Consider the following 6304-nt stretch of genomic DNA (forward strand, 5'->3'; position numbering starts at 1 on the left):
GTTGCTTTTGCTGAATCACCAAACCTCAATGAAGAACCCTAGAGAATTCTTAAGAATGTGAGAAGGATGCTTCTGTAGCAATTTGTTTCCGAGAGCCTCGGAAAGAGGACAGTGAATATCGATTTTTTTACAATAGCACAATTTATTCTTACCTACTATCGAACAGACTTCCCAATATCTTTGATAAAGCGAATGGAGTAATGAACTTTCAACATTAAAACTTTTTAAGTTACTTTTCAAACTAATATTTCTTCCTTAATACTTTCATCTATATAATTTTTTTTCCCTGCTATTTTGTATTTGGTCAAACTTATATCGAAATGAAAATTCTATGCTGACAAGTAAAAGGTTTTGCATGAACATAATTCGAAATATTTAATAACATTTATTAGTATTTAGTTCGCACTGGATGATCCGAATTTTCTTAAAATAGAAATAATTTTAATGCAATATTAGAATTTTTTACAAGAAATATGATGAAATTACTTCTCGCGCATAATAATTAATTTAATTAATTTACCTTATTCCAGGTTTGCTACAGGTCAGAGAATTCTGTAAAGTCAGAGAATTTGAAACTGGTCAGGAAAAATCAGGTAATGCCAGGAAAACTATAAGTCGTCAGCAAATTTGTTATAAACTGAAATTGAAGCTAATTTTATTATCCTGTTTGAAACTTTAACTTTTTTCTTTAAAATTCGACCTTTGGTTTAAAAATTGTTCTCTTATCGTAAATTTTTTAATGTTTTTTGGTTAAACCTCAACTAATGAGAGAATGTGTTTTATTCTGGTCATACGGTCCAATATAAATAAAAATGGATTCAGATGTCAATGAATCTTTATTCGTCAATTTTACTTGATATAACCAACGTACGTTTCAACCTAGTTGCAGGTCTTCTTCAAGGTAATACATCACCTAATCTAAAATTTTTTTAATAATATGTAATACATTTGTAAGAATTAACAAATTTTACTTTAAAAAATTGTATTGTGTATAAATTTACATGTACACTTTGGATATTAAAATCCAAAACAAGACATTTCAATTGTGCTTTATTCCTTACAAAGGAGCATAATTTTGCAGTGAGCCCATTTTGCTAATTGTCAGAAGTTTAAAATTTTTTTTTGTATACACAATTTGACATGTGTTTTTTTCAAATATATAAGAGAAACATATAAAAACTTCAAAATTTGAAGCCTCAAAATTAAAATAGGCTCCAAATTAAATAATATTAACTATATTAACTATATTAACTATTAACTATATTAACTATATTAACTATAATATTATATATTAACTATATTAACTAATATTATTAACAAATTAATAATATTAATATTAACTTTAAAATCAATTTTAACCACAACAGTTACTTATTGTTTGGAAGGATAAATATGGACTAACGAATACATAAGAAATAAAGTCAATTTTACATGAGTAATTAAGAAAGGCCGATTTTAAAATGGAGAATTTAATAGAAAGTGCGCCAAAGTAAAATGAATTAAAATTATTTTTAATTATGTAATAATTGATACATAAATCATTTTTAACAAAATAGTCTGATAAATTTTATTTACATTTAATATTTCAGTTTTCAAATTGATGTAATTTTTAATAAACTTATTTATAAAAATAGATTCTAATATTTTTCTTTTTTGAGTATTGTTTGCACGAGCTAAAATTTTTACATTATTAATCTCATAATCAAAATAGTGATCAAATTGTCATGAATGTTGTAAAAAACCAGTATTTTGATTGCCTAATTCACAATCCCGTTTGTATTCATAAATACGAGTTTTTAATCTCCTATCCGTCTCACCAATATAAATCTTATTACAACCTTTACAATTTATCATATATACTAAGCCAGATAAGTTTTCTTTGTTATCTTTTTCTTTATTTTTAAACAAATAAAACTTATTAAGTGTGTGGTTATTTATAAAATATACATTAATGTTATATTTTTTAAACCACTTCTAAGACGCTCAGAAAGACCTTCAATATAAGGAAAAAATTATTTATATATCAATTATTACATAACTAAAAAAAAATTTAATTCAATTTACTTTGGCGTACTTTTCATTAAATTCTCCATTTTAAAATCGGCCTTTCTTAATTACTCATGTAAAATTGACTTTATTTCTTATGTATTCGTTAGTCCATGTTTATCCTTCCAAACAATAAGTAACTGTTGTGGTTAAAATTGATTTTAAAATGTAGTTAATATTATTTAATTTGGAGTCTATTTTAATTTTGAGGCTTCAAATTTTAAACTTTTTATATGTTTGTCTTATATATTTAAAAAAAGGAAATTTCAAATTATGTATACAAACAAAAATTTCAAACTTCTGATAATTAGCAAAATGGGCTCACTGGAAAATTATGCTCCTTTGTAAGGAATAAAGCACAATTAAAACGTCTTGTTTTGGATTTTAATATCAAAATTGTACAGGTAAATTTATACACAATATAATTTTTTTAAAATAAAATTCGTTAATTCTTTCAAATGCATTACATATTGTTAAAAAATTTTTAGATTTAATGATATTAACGGTCGAAGAAATTTCACAGTGTCGATAAGCGGCAATCACTGAATTCTTAATAATAAAGCTCAACTAATTAGTTTAAAGTGGAACAGCTTCGTTAAAATAATTTTTGTTGTTTATTAATAACTCATTATTTTAGATGAAAAAACTTTTTTTTTGTTAAAAATTGAACAATTTAGTGAAAAATCCTTGTTTTTTGTCTGGTAAAATCAATGTTTAATCTGGAAATTGAATTATTCCATGCTTGGTTGCAAATGTATTTTCTTTAGTTCAACATTTGTGTAGTTCGTTTAGAATTCATCTTTTGTGACAGAATATCACAATTTTTGGCTCCTAATTCATATTTCTTTCGTGAGTTTATCTAACTGGTTAAAAATTAAATAATTTAGTACAAAATAAATTTTTTGGTGAAAGATTAATAATTTTAGTTAAAAATTCAATTCTTGATTGAAAATTTAACTATTTGAACGTAAGTTCATGAATGAGTTTTGTTGAAAATTCCTCTTTCTTGATAGGAAATCATTCTTCTTGGTTGAAATTGTTAATTTTTGGTTTGAAATACAAATGTTTAATTGAAAATTAATCGGTTTTGTTTGAGAATTTTGTTGTTCAAAATTCACCTTTTTTGGTTGAATTCAATTGTTTTTGGTTTAAAATAAAAATATTTTCGGTTGAAACATAAAAAATTACATTTTTCGCTAAGAATTTATTTTGCTCTTTAAAATGCAACTAATTACTTGAAAGTGAAACGGCTGGATTAAAAATTCTTTTTTTTTGTTGTTAATGACTCAAAACTTCAGTTAAAAGAACCTTTTTTTGTTGAAAATTTAAATAATAACAGTAAAACATATAATAAAAGAGCAGTAAAAACAGTTAATAATTATACAACGGTTTTTATCTTAGCATTTTCAATTTGATTCAGTTGATAAGTTCCCGTGTGGAAAAAGCTCGGGTTAGCCCTGGTATAAAAAGGTTTCTGGTCAGGGACTGGCCGGGCTACGTTTAGGTTTTAAGAGCCTAGCCGTGCGCTGGTCGGGGACTCGCTGGACAAAATTTATGTGGAAACCCCAGTCGGGGGCTGACTGGGCTCTGACCGGACAAATCTTATGATCGTATGTTCAGACGGTAGCTGGCCTGGCGCTGATTGGCAATAATAAAATTGTTGAACTTTGTTTATAACTTAATTAAATTATCTGATTCCATTAAACAATGGATGCGTATACCCGCATGGATGTTCCACGCGTGAAAATATATTGGGTGAATATACTTTTTTTCACCACAAATTTTAAGTTTTCATGTGTTCAGACTTTCAAACCATGCATTTTGTGACAAAAATTCGAAGACAATTTTTTGAAATTCGAACTGTTTGTTTTTTAAGAAAAAAATTCTAAGTTCCATCTTTATGAAAAATTGAAAATGTTCAGAAAAAAATTACATTTTATATAAATCTTAAACGTTGTAAAATAGTATAAAACACATAAAAACCAAACCTTACACGAAAGTCGAAAAACTTTTATCATTAAGAAATTTTCAACCTTCACGATTGAATTTCTGTGTCCCGTCGTTGAAAATTTTAAATGTTTATAGAAAATTACATTTCCTGTCATTGTAAAAAGTTGTAAAACAGTCTAAAACGGGAAAAACAAAATATCACGCGAAGAAAAATTGTCATCGATTTAAATAATTTAATATTTATTTTTTAAATCTTTTTTGTCTCTCAAAAGACTACGTGAAAATAGTTAATGTTGCCTGTGTGCTGGGCGTGTGGAATTTTATATATTAATATGCTCCAATTCTACAGTAAAAAATAATCAAATTGATCCCCTAACTCAGTGACAAATGCTCTCCATACAATTGAAACACGAATTATTTAAATCTAGTAAAGCAGCAACTAATCTTGTCCGGGCCACGGTCGAAATCCCCGGTCAGCTCCCGGCCATGCTCCATGGCCGGACGCTGGCCAGCGCAGCGTGATGATGCTAGTCGAATTCCAACCAGAAGCCCCGGCCAGCTGCCCACTTAATGCCGGGCTCTCCAGCCGTAGACTGGCCAACCCCCGACTTAAATTTCCACCCGGATTTAAGACACTGTTTTTTAAATACAAATCATTTTTGTTTGGAATGTTCTGTATAATATTTTTAATTCAGAAGCAATAAATATTCAATGTTCAATGTTTCTGAATCACTAAAGAACAAAAGTTGAAAGGCTCGTATTGCAAATAGCTGTTTATTAGCGTTACTTTATTGATAATAATTGTAACAGTATAACCTGTAATTTACCAAATAATATTAGTAATAATATTACCTTTAATATCCTTGAGTTCTCGAAATAATAATAAATGAGTAAACAAGTAAGGGATCATCTACAAATTATGTATAGTGTTTTTCTGAAATTTTTACACCCACCACAATCTCGCTAAGATGTTATAAGCTTAGAAAATTAACTGTTTTAATAATAATAATGTAATTGATTATTTTGTTGAAAATTCGTGTTTTATGTCCATTTTGAGGATACTCTATTTTGATCGAACAATTCATCTTTTTTGGTGAAAATTCAACTTTCTTTGTGTAAATATGCATCTGCTTAAGACCATGTGATGATTTGGTCACGTGACCTACTCGTCATATGGCCTAAATTGAAAATAAATCTGGTTTGGTTGTCGATCCAACTACTTTGTTGAAAATACGCCTTCTTTGTTCAATTCAGCTGGTTTTTAATGAAAACAAAAATCTTTTCTTCGTTAAAATATCGAGCATTATATTTTTTCAGGATTGATATTTCATGGTTGGAAGTTATACTACTCAGAACAAGTATAATAATTATCATAAAATTAATAACAATAATAAAATTAATTAATAATAATTAATTAAAAAATTAATTATAATCATTTTTCTTTTATTTAGAAAAGATCCGAGGTTGTCGAGAAGCGAGGTTAAATGTAGGTGGCCGATGTAGTGACGCAGTGTTCCATCTACTATCCTGGTAGTTTTTTGAACACTTTATTCAATATTGAGAGCTTCGTCCGGCGACGCCAGGCCTCAACAGGAATATAATACATTATTCCAAGGAACGTCTAACAGTGATATATACGAAATTAAAAATTTTGAAGATAAGAGTATTGAAAATTACGAAAAAGTTTGTTCCTGGTGGAAGTTTTTATTTAAGAAAATATTGTTTATTCTTTACTGTTTACTCCAGATCGGGAGTCAAATTATTAATTTTAAATACCAACTTTTTTTAATTACAAACAAATATATAAGTTCAATATTGTAGATGCTTTGTAGGCGCAAGACTACTTTGAGTTCAAATTTTTTTTTAATACTTTACATTTAATTAAATAAAGGTCTAAAGTCTCATCGACTGCAGTGGACGTTAGAGACTGCAATAGGTTTGATCAATTTGATCGATGTAGAAGAAACATAAAGTCCCAATTTTAGGAGAAATCGGTTAATGATTTTTCTTCTAAACAAGTTTCATGAAAATTTAATTAATTGTAATCAATTATATTTATTGATAATAAGTCACTCTATCCGAGAAAAGCGACCTACTAGGCAAAAGTAAAATTTTACAGGACGAGTGATTGAAGAAATCATCGCCACTCCGCACGCGTTCAAAGACTCTTTTTCAATCATTTATATCTTAAGAAATAATGCAGATACAAAATTTATGATTGCATCCCTATATTTTTAACATAAAAGCAATTGCTTGAAACATCGCAATTTACATTTTTAAATTGAGGAACTTTCAATTAAAAAAATAA

The 6304-nt window shown here is 27.7% G+C and overlaps 1 long non-coding RNA gene across 1 annotated transcript; it reads left to right on the top strand.

Moving 5' to 3' along the window:
- Nucleotides 1-524: 524 nt before the first annotated feature.
- Nucleotides 525-5725, top strand: LOC117176867. Its single transcript, XR_004467629.1, has 3 exons — nucleotides 525-593; nucleotides 5314-5354; nucleotides 5448-5725. It is a non-coding gene; the product is annotated as an uncharacterized LOC117176867 (long non-coding RNA).
- The last annotated feature ends 579 nt before the right edge of the window (nucleotides 5726-6304 follow it).

The sequence above is a fragment of the Belonocnema kinseyi genome, chromosome 7, assembly GCF_010883055.1.
Source record: "Belonocnema kinseyi isolate 2016_QV_RU_SX_M_011 chromosome 7, B_treatae_v1, whole genome shotgun sequence".
Classification (NCBI taxonomy): Eukaryota; Metazoa; Arthropoda; class Insecta; order Hymenoptera; family Cynipidae; genus Belonocnema; species Belonocnema kinseyi.